This window comes from Chaetodon auriga, chromosome 13 (genome assembly GCF_051107435.1).
Source record: "Chaetodon auriga isolate fChaAug3 chromosome 13, fChaAug3.hap1, whole genome shotgun sequence".
Taxonomy (NCBI): Eukaryota; Metazoa; Chordata; class Actinopteri; order Chaetodontiformes; family Chaetodontidae; genus Chaetodon; species Chaetodon auriga.
This window is the reverse complement of record NC_135086.1, coordinates 23,214,410-23,225,624: the sequence shown is the minus strand read 5'-3', so window position 1 is coordinate 23,225,624 and position 11,215 is coordinate 23,214,410. Positions and strand designations below refer to the sequence as shown.

The 11,215-nt window shown below is 42.7% G+C and overlaps 1 protein-coding gene across 2 annotated transcripts in view; it reads right to left on the bottom strand.

The window, feature by feature from the left end:
* raph1a (Ras association (RalGDS/AF-6) and pleckstrin homology domains 1a) overlaps nucleotides 1-10,775 on the bottom strand; it is a 60,776-nt gene extending 50,001 nt beyond the window's left edge. For both annotated transcript variants that reach the window (XM_076746480.1, XM_076746481.1), the window contains exon 1: nucleotides 10,540-10,775. The gene's annotated coding sequence lies outside the window, so the exon portion shown is untranslated. The remainder of the gene's footprint in view (nucleotides 1-10,539) is intronic.
* Between the last annotated feature and the right edge of the window lie 440 nt (nucleotides 10,776-11,215).

The window sequence follows — 11,215 nt, the reverse complement described above, 5'->3', positions numbered from 1 at the left end:
TTGACTTTTTGTTCCCTTTAGAAGCCCCACAGAAGGACACACGCTGCCACGTTCAGTGAGTGATCCCCTCTGAGCTTTGCTAGTAGTGCGAGTCAGGGAGGAATACATGAGTAATGTAAAAACCTGCTCAGACACATACAGCCAGAGATAGAAATGACACACACCTGTGCAGAGTTATACAGCTAATCATATAATGACAGAGCAGAGAATGAGCGACTGAGTCTGACTCAGCTGAAAACCATCAGACCTGCTCCAGTTCTAACAAGTCCTGAGCTAAGACTGTCCCGGGCCCAGCTTCACCTCACTGCTATAAAGCATTCAAGTGTCAACACTTGCTCTTAAGAATCTTTGCTAACGCCTCTGACACAGCAGCACCAGCACTCTGTTTGCTGGCAGTGGGAGTTTATTGTAAAACATGGAGAACGCTTCACTCCTCAGCAGGTCTGTTGTTCAATGCATGCATCAAGTGGAATACAAACCTGACCAGAAGTGTTAATGTGTCTACTGATGGGTCAGCTGGGGAAAAGACATCACAGCTTGCATAAGATTACAGTACATTTAATAAGCCAGATGCTTTGGTCCAAAACAACTTGAATTTCCTTCCTACAAACACACATTGGGAGCAACTTCACAGTTCAGTGATTGTTCAAGAATACTTTGGGAGGAACAGGAGGAGCTGGGAATCGAACCACCAACCTTACGGTTCATGACCTTGTTCCAGACTCCTGAGCTGGTGCCCACATCTGATTCTTCTTTCTCAAAAAGTCTGAGCCAATTAGAACTTGATAGGTGAACTGAAGAAGTTCATTTTGATGATCACACTGAACAGTCTCCTGCTCCAAAGATCAAGTTCTTACAAGAAACTCCCAATATGCAGCAAATGAGCTATCACCGAGACAGCAAACCCATAGAAAAACAGGCCTCTGTAAGCATGGTCCAACTCTGTTTAAACTGCTGGAAATATGTGGATATGGAGTTACATCACAAGCCCAATACATTTAAAACAGGAAGAAGAAACGTACACTTAATCACTAAGCAGGGTATGAATTCAGTACGTCTTTTAACAAAGCTGAGGAGTTCTTGGAAAGCCTGTTCCCTCCTGAAAGACACCTACGCAGTAACTGCTGAAGTAGGTGAGCATCTTGACTTTCCATTCCCACATTTTTCCAAACCAGTCAATCACAAACCAACCACACTTAACTCTTGTGCAATTTCCCCAATGACAAGTCGATTATGTGTATTTATTTTTTCAGTATCTCAGTGCGCTTCAGAGCAGATTCTGCCACGAGTGGTGCAAGTCTGAACCGTGACCTCTTTCACAGCTGATCCCGACAGCAGATAGAGAGTATAAATCCACATCCACACTGTTTTTGATTCACGCTGAGACAGAAGTCGGCAGGCAGAAAGAGGGCTCGCATACTTTCCATCTCTTCTGGAGCGTTGTCTGGATATAGGAGGTAGCTGTGGTTTGGTCTGGACCCGCTTCATGAGTGAGTGTGTTTTCACGAATGAAAGAGCCAGCACAGAAAAACAGTAGCTGTTCCAGGCGTACTCCAAGCCATAACATTAACACACACGTCCAACCACACACACACACACACACACACACACACACACACACACACAGGTTCAATGCCTGTACTTTTCTCTCTTCGTATGAGCAATGGAAAACAGACAGGCTTACAGTATCAACAGCTTCTTCAAGCCAGCGCACACCCACACATACACACACGTACAACTTACTGTGTCAACACAGTTACTTCAAACCAGGCTGACCAACCGACCGACAAACCCCAAACACACTCTCACTATGTCTCAGCCTGTCACACATATACACAGACTGCCACACACACACACACACACACATACACACACACTTCATAGAAACACCATTGACACACATTAAAGGTTATGTGGCAGAACTCAGGGTTTAACTAGCACTGCTTCTGCGGCTTGTTTTACTGCTTTGTGTAAATGTAGAGCTAACAGGCTAACAAACGTCACTAACTTTGTCCTTTCCGCCTCTAATCAGGCAAACAGTGGATAAATGGAAATGTTGGTGTTTGCCTCTTCTTTTTGCTGCCTTTTTTACATTGTTTTTTAATTGACGTGTCTTTTTAAGAACCACACAGAGTCAGGTTTTTAGGTAGATGCTGATATGGATAAATGAGAGTTGTTGTATAGATAGTATTTGTTTTTGTTTTTTTAATAAAAACACAACAGAAGCAAACCATGAAATAAATACATGTAAATAAACTACAGCAAAACTACAGATAATTGACCAGCAGCAGGACAAAGTTCAGCTGACACGGTAACTGCTAACACACTAGTCAACGAAGAACATGCTAGTCATGCTGCATCAGCTCTCTGAGCTAGCTTGCTAACATTTGCTAGCAGCGGGCTGGTTAGGTGTTAGCTAACTAGACAATAATACAGTTTCTTCACATGTATTTGTACCATCAACACCTGTAATATTACTGTTTATAAACCATGTTTATTTTATGGAGCAGTTTCTCTTCCAGCAGAGGAAGTTAAATAAACCTGGATGCTGCAACACAGCTAATAATCTGTGGGACTCTGCTTATCTGCTCTGAGGTCAGCGCTGTGAAAACAGTTTGTTAGTCATCAAAAATGCAAATTCACTTGTCAAAGTTCATCAAAAATAACTTTTTACATTTGACATTTAAATGAAATAAATAAATAAATGGCTGTACCCACAAGAGTGACTCCACTAGCTGCAGTGATTCCACTGAAATGAATTGATATATATTGGCCAACATTTTATTTCTTTTTACATCAAACTTTTAAAAATTAGGATTCTTTACTTTTGAGGGAATGAGTAAGACAAAGCTGTTACTGGAAAAACATTGTAATGCTGCAACTTCTTATTACTTATTGGCAGATGTATGCACCAACATCAGCACATCTGATAACAAGCTAATAAGCGATTAGTGACTGATATAAACTTTGCAACAGGATATAAATTAGCTCCATTTCAACCACTTACAGTATTAAAATTCTTCTTCTTTCACATTTGTAATAACAACATGCAGCAATTCTGCCTTCATGAATACTTCTTACACTTCTTAATGATACTGAAAAATTCTGAATACCAGAACTCTACTTGTAATGGATGAATGGACATTGTGCCATTATTTTAACTGCCATATGTATGTTTCCACTCTGTGTGCATCCTGTGATCTTGTTTGTGAGCCACGTCAAATACAAACTTCCATTGGCTTCTGATGGACAATAACATTTTCTTAAATTTGAATCTTCAGCAAAGAATTTGAATGCTTCCTCCTCCACTTCGAAGGCAGAAATTTGTTGGATAGAATACACTTTAAAAACAAGAGGAGAAGAGTCAGTCTCCATTCAACACAGTCAAAATGACTGTCCTGATTTCCAGCTGCACAGCCTGCCCCTGGATCTCCACGAGGGCTGAGGGACATAGACACAGAAAGGCAAAGAGAGAGAGGGAAGGAGCGAAAAAGGGCCTTGGCGAGAGTAATGTAGCTGAGGAAAAACACGAAAGGGAAAAATATGAGTAGAAAAAAAAAAAAACAGAGAAGAAGAAATGAGATTAAATTTTCCAAGAAGGAGGGCTGAGCAGTACCACAGCAACAGCAGCCAGAATGGCTCTACATCTGTCTGGAATTAAAGAGAGACAGACAGTGCTGATGCTGGTTGAAAACTGTATTTGACCTTCAGTGTTTTCTTCAAGATGGAGATGAAGGGAATCTGGACAGAATCCTGTCCAAAGCTTCCTGCCACAACAAATCCACAACTTAAACACTAAAGGAAAGTACAGAAATTAAGGTAAAGCCATGAGGGTGTTATATTTAGAAGCTATATTTCTCAATGCAGAACTATAAACTGTCAAATACATCCTGTCTACACTAGATTGCATTAAACAACTGGACTCTTTACCTGAAGATAATTAAATGACATGGATCAGAGGCATCAGAGCATCCATGTGAACGTTCAAACTCAGGCTGGGCATCGAATCCCAATCGGTTTGTGGTACCAGCTGAAACGTGTCCAGAGCATCAAACACAGACAAATATGAAAGCTAACCGCTTTGAATACTGGGTCAGATTTATAATCTTGTTTACACTCTTCAATCAGATCCTCTATTAGTTCCTGATTTCAATCAAAATGGTAAAACTACTCCATTTAGGCACAGTTCTTGTGCAGCAGCTACAACATTTAACACTGTAGAAGTCTTCTTTTGTTGAATAAAAACAAATAAATGTGTGCAGAAAAGGCAGAAAGTTTACATTTCTAAAAGTAAGACAGGGAATGTTTGAGTTACTGAGCATAAACCCTTTTTAGTCTTTGGATCAATTTGCTTGGAGCTTGTGCTTTTGCTACTTGTATGAACAGCTGACTGGATTTGTCATGGTGACGACTGCACTCACCGACACAACACAACCCCTGGTTTGTTTTCCCAGATTTCCTTGCTCTTTGACCACGTCACTGGAGCTATGGCAGGAATGTCCTTCAGACCAACACCAGCTTTCTAAATGGCATCCCTGACCTCTGAACCCTGAGGGTTTTCTTAGGGTTTCCCAGTACACATACACAAAAATAGAATCACAGAACCAGTGAAATCCTATCACGTAGCCAGTCTCTTGAAAATGTGCAAAGATTTCAAGAACCTCCAAAGTGAACACACATCAGGCCCTTTGACTGTCCTGCTGTGTGTCCATGATGTTCACTTTACAGAGCCGTTAACTAAGAGGAGACAGAGGAAACTTGAGTGCTGTTACCTCATCTGGATACTCCATTAATAGTGTGTTTGTCGCTATGTGTGGGTCTGGCTCCATCTCACTCACACACACACACACACACACACACACACACACACACACACACACACACACACACACACACACACACAAGCTGAGTCACTGCATTCTGCTGCCAGCTGCCTGTTTCAACAACAAACAGCAGAAAAACCATTTATTGTTATCAGAGCGCACGCATGCAAACACACACGCAAACACACACACACACACACACACACACACACACACACACACACACACACACACACAGATCAACTTTAATAAGAGATGGAAGGGGACACAAGATTCAGACACAACTCTTAATGCCAAAATTTGCAACACACACAGATTTTTGGGGACATTACACAGACTTGCATTCATTTCCTGGAGACTTACCCTAATCAGAACCACTACTTGCCTAACCCTAACTTTAACTTGTCTACAACCTAACATTTAATGATTGAAATTGATTATGGGGACTTGAATTTTGTGCTTAAGCATTTTTTTAAGTCATAAGTTAACTTTTATGCTTCATTACTACACAGCCAAACACCTTTCACTGGTGTCCTGACCGATGTTTTCACTGATCTGATTTTTTTATAACAGTTTTCAGATTTCCTGTACTGTCTTTTGACTTTGTGGAAAAAAAAGTTAAACACCAAGGATTTCGTTCAGCTTCGACACAAGCTTCTCTTTGAGATTTAATCTAATACCTAATCTCAACCAATGAAACTAGGCCATTTTATTAAATTTGAATATAGCTGTTAATCTACCTGGGCAGGTCATCTGGTTCAGGCTTGTGAGCACCATCAAGGTGCTTTTGTTATCTGTGCCACCCACACTGATGGCTCTGAAGCTCTGAGCCACAACCAAAAGCTCAGCAGTACAAACCTCTTCAACACTTAAACTATCAAATCAATATCAAATGCCAGAATTTCACTAACAAGTGGTTGCAGTTCAGGATAAATCGATGTGGGGAAATTAATTACCATTATTAGTGCCCCTAAACTGGTCTTTGAACAGGGTCCTGAAGCCCCGACTGCTGCAGTGGAGTGGACCCTCAATGGGCTGTAAATGGTTGGACAACATATTAGAAACATCTTCTAATGCAATAAGAACACATAACACAAGTCCAATTCAACAACAGCACAAACAGCCACCAAAAGGAGCAGAAAGCGGCCAGAGATGGCCCATATCGTGCCACACAACACTATTCCAGCCCATCAGCAACAGGTGGCATTCGTGCACAGGACAAGAGGAAGAGGATGAAGACAGAGGGAGCGAGAGGAGTGGCGAGTGATGTGTAATCATGTAATTGCATTATAGTGGCAATATCACCAATCTTTCTTCAGAATGACTCACCCACCTTTAACTAGGCACACCTAACAAACTGGCAACTGGGTTTATTTGCACACCAATCTGTAGTGGTGGCACCTCATATGTGGACGGAGTCAGACTCGTGAGAAAGGGGAAGGTAACACGCAGTCAAATTCAACAAACAGACATCGTCCATGAACATCAAAATACTGAGGAAAAGTGTAGCATGCAGGTGAGCCTGTTAGCGGGACTGAACCTCCATGTTGAAAATAGCCCTGCTAGCCATCTTACGTGAGGCCAGTTAGCCATGAAGCCATACATGTGCAACCCTCATCGCTGCACTGAATGAACAGATAAGCACTCTACATCACTGCCAACCAGACAAACCAGTCAGCAGTCCAACACAAAGCCACGAATGAAGAACACACTCCACAAACACACACACGCACACACCATCTCCAGTTTCCCGCCCCACTCCTGATGCTGTTTGATGTGCGAGTGTCTCTGCAGGTTTAGCACTGACACAGCAAAACAGTGCGCACTATAGACTACTACACAGTAGTGCTGCATTACGCCATACACTACGCAACAGCTTCAAACGTTGTACTATAGGTTAGTGCTATTTACTGTGATGTGCAATGATGCTTCACATGTGGTAAGTTCACACAGACACTTGTTTCTCATCCACTCCATCACTGGACCTGTAAAATACGTGAAAACATTAATTCCACACTTGATTTCTAACAGTGATGGTTGCTTCTTGCATCAGTCTGGTGGCTTTGATATTAAATCTCAAACATCTGAGCTTTCTTGAATGCACCAAGGATGTAAAGCGTCATAACAATGCCTACTCATGACTGCTTTAACATGCTAAGATAGTCTAACTAAATGAGAGAGACTGCAGTGAGTAAGAAAGTGAGGCCTGGAGTGTCCCTCTGCAGCAGATCCACTCTGCTGCTCCCTCACACTCTGTCTGTCTCACCCCTGGGACGAGGAGGAATTTCCTGAAAAAAGGAGGGATGACTTTTCCATACACTTGGCGAGAGAGAGACACACAGAAATACAGACAGAGAGCGAGAAGAAAACATCAGATGGTGACCTGGGCTGACCTCTTGCAGCCACCAGTGAGAATATTCTGACAAACTGCACCAGAGCAGCTGATACAGATGTAACCAGCACACTGAGTCTGATGTTTACAAGATGACTGCAGCCAGAGGAAGCACACAAGACCCACACGGCCTCTTAATGCTTGCAGGCCGGCCCTTTGAATGGAAATGCAGATGTGCAAATCCCACAACAGGCGTGCATTCACGTACGTCTGAGCAGGACCCTGAGCACATTACTTTGACTGTAACACATCGCTATTATCTCGGATGCAAAGTGGACATCTTGCTCTGTGATGGGATTCTAAAGCCCATGGATTGGATTCATCCTCTGGGAAGCATGAACGTGACAATACGACTCTTGCATTCTGATATTTCTTGTGTAAAGGTGGATGTAAAAGCCCCAAAGGTGACAGAGAACAACAACAACTATCGAGGTGTCCAACTTCCATACTACGTACTGACTCTCAGCAGGTGATCATGTAGAGTGTTCATGCTGGAAAAAATGACAAAAACTGCTCAAAAATGTCAGAATTCATACTGACAAACACTTGATTATTGAGTGTTTTCCCACATGCAAACAGGAAATGGAGGATAGAACAGCTCTGAGAAAGCCAACTATTTGTTTGTTTGTGGAGTTTAACAAAAATCAGTTGCTTCTGAGATAACTTAAACTGAGAGAAAAGAACCAGGACTCTATCAGCCAGATGGATTAAAAGATATTGGGAGGAGTCAATGACCAAACAGGGGGAGCGCATCCTATTTCTATGTTTCAGCATTATTATCATGTATCTGTTTATCTATTTATTTCGATGATTTGTGTCTCATTTTCAGTTGTATGATGCTTGTGAAATCAATAATGATCCTCTATTTAACATCTACCTGGCTTGCATCATCGTGTGATCTGCTCTTGCTGGAGGGCAGTGAGAGAACAGGTGAGACAGAGACCTGTGATTAATCTGAATTTAAATGTACACGCGGTATGTAAATATGCATATTTTTGTAGGTTATCTTTAGTAATGTTGATTGTCCTTTTGTCCTTTTCTCCCTTCTATTTCTTTGTCTCTACCTTGGTTGTATTATATATAAACTGTTTGGCGTTTGATGCATCAGTTTGAAGTACAGAGCAGAAACACAATAGGATGAGCACTAACTAACAGCGAAGGATACTGAATCAGAAATGCAGGACCCTGCAGGTCTCAGATGCGAAGCTCAGGCCGACTGACTGGTTGGATACAGTCAGAGCAGCCTTTAGTTGAAGTAGGGCAGCAGGGATTTTTATACTCCAGTTAACCCTCAACACGACTGGGAGATACTGAATTCTGCTCCACTTAGCTGCACGCAAGTGTGTTATAGAGGTGAGCTGCCTCGAGCCTGTCCGAGTGATTACACTTCAGCTGTGACGGGCCGGGTTACACATCACAGCGCTGAGACAGAACGTCCATTCAAGAGTCACTGGAAGTAAATTTGGTTCAAATAATGTATTAAACATTGTGAAGGAACGCTCTTTGAAATGTTGAGCTTTTTTTTAAATATCATGCTTGAAATCGCCATGCAGGTCAGTGTGAGGGACACCAGTGCGACTATTTCACGTGTTAATGTCAATGCATTGGTGGAAAAAAAAACAGAAGTCTTGGCATTTAACCATCTATGTTCTGTATCTATCATTGCACGTTGAAGTTGGCAGTGAGGTCGAAGCCGATCTCAGTTTGCTCTGTACTAAAGGCAGGGCAGGACGGTCACTGGCCACTTTCAACAGAAAGGACAAAAATCTTTTTTTTTTTTTTTTTTTTTTTTTTTAACATGGTAGCATCTATTGTGCTTCATACTGGCACCAGAGCTGATAGACTTTAAACAAAGCCACCCTCGAGTGGGTGATGCCACATTCAGACTGACTGGCTGCACTGAAAACGACCTCCTCGTTCACTTCGATGAGATTCAGACAGAAAAGTCAATCCTGTCTCAACTTGTGCCAAAGCGCAGTCTGATGCTGTCTGGCAATGAAATTTATTGGCCAAGGAAATGGTCAAACAGGACGTCTTAGTCTGTGTTGCATTGCTTCACCAGTGCAGCCCATCCACTGCTGCACTGGTGCCATCAATACATAAAACTCCATGCTGATCCATGACTGCATGACTCCATCATGAGGAATTATAAATCCACTGTGACAGGCAGGGCTGACTCATTGAATCCAAAATCTATAATCACAGTTTATGGGTTCAAATCTTCACAGTGGTCCCATGAATCAGACGTCTTTAATCTTAGCTTTAAGATAGATATGTCCAACTTACACCTAAATGTATCCATTCCAAGGCCTAAAGTCAATGTTCAGTGTAGCATTTAATCACAATATTTCTACAATTAATCCTGTTGGAAGTCCACATTTGAGACAGACAGGTCTACCAGCAGGAAGACATGACAGTTAGTCAAGTCCAACTTACAGCAGTCAGACAGTGAAACAGCCTGCAGGAGGACAAGACGGTGAGACTGGCTGACCTGCAGGGAGACAGACAGACAGACAGACAGATGGCAGGCCTGCATGTCTGATGATGCTGAATTCTAAATGACTTTTAAACGAGGCTTGGGGCAAAGCTCTGGCCTGGCTGCTTATTAAAGAAAACAATTACGAATAGGAAGATCACACACAGAAGTCATATTTATAGGGTCACATCAATGCGACCCTAAATAAAGGATGCTGAATAAAGTGCCCATTTTAAAGTGGGCTGTGTGGCAGCTGCGGGGAACACGCCCATGGCTGTGTAATGCTATATGAATGCCACGCCTTGCTGGTGTCAGCTCTGCACGCCTGGCCTCCGAGCTGCAGCGCTCAACGCACATATTCCGGCTGGAAAGACGCTGACAGCCGGCTGCTGCTGCCCGGCGAACCTGCGCATCCAGGCCGGGAGTCTGTGCTCTGCAGGCCCTGCGGCGTTAACTCAGCACCGAAAACACACATGCACAACGAATAACGGCGCTCACGGGCAGAAATCAGCCCACAGTGTGCACATGCAGTCACCACTGAGGAGCATTTAACAGGCTAAAGTGAAGCAAAAGCCCTTTTCTGTGGAGCTGCTCGTTTTCTCTGTCACCCCCCACCCCTGCTCCTTTCTCTTCACACACATGCACCCACTAACGGGATTAATTGGCTTTTATTCCAGCGGATATTAATTTACCGGCTCCGCTCTCCGTTTGCCACACAATAAACACCCAATGTCGTGTTTTATCTGCCACGAGTTTAATCCAACGGATAAAACAGCGAGGGGGGAGAAAGCAGGGTGAATGTGGTGGGATAGAGATGCGTTTAGGTGAAGGGGAATTGAACGACTTACTGTGAGGATCCAGGGAGATTTGAGGGAGAAAAAACGCAGCCACCAGCGGGAGGACAGAGGAGCGGTGTCCGCCGGGGACCCCGCGGTGTGTCGGTCGAGGCCTCGTCGGGATTTCTGCCGGTTTAGTCCCCGTTTTTACCGACTCCCCTTTCCCAGATATCCCAGATTTCCCTGATTTCCCCTGCTGCCACACTGAATCCCGACACCACTGGCGTCAAGGTAGAGGCAGGCAAAGTGGAAAACTTCCGGGCGGGACTTTCACAATAAATCCTCCTTGCTGCAGAATTTAACCAGCAACGACTATTTGACAAAAAAGAAATAAATGAATGAAAGAAAGGGGAAGAAAGAAAAAAAAAAAACTTTTCAAACAAACGCTTTCTCTGCACTATGAAGCATACAAAATAATATTCAAATAAAAGCAATTTGATTTATTTCATTTCATTTTATTGAACATTTATAATATACATACATACATACATATGATGTACATAGTGCATTTATAATCTAACCAAATTCTAATATTGTTAACACTGTGTTGCAATACGTTTCTATTTCCTTTGTCATCACCACTGCAGCTCAGCTTCTGTTGTTTTGTAGTCTGCTACTAAGTACTTGACTTCATCTGTCTCTGTGATTCTTTTAATCAAATTCTCATTTATATTCTTTTCTGATATCT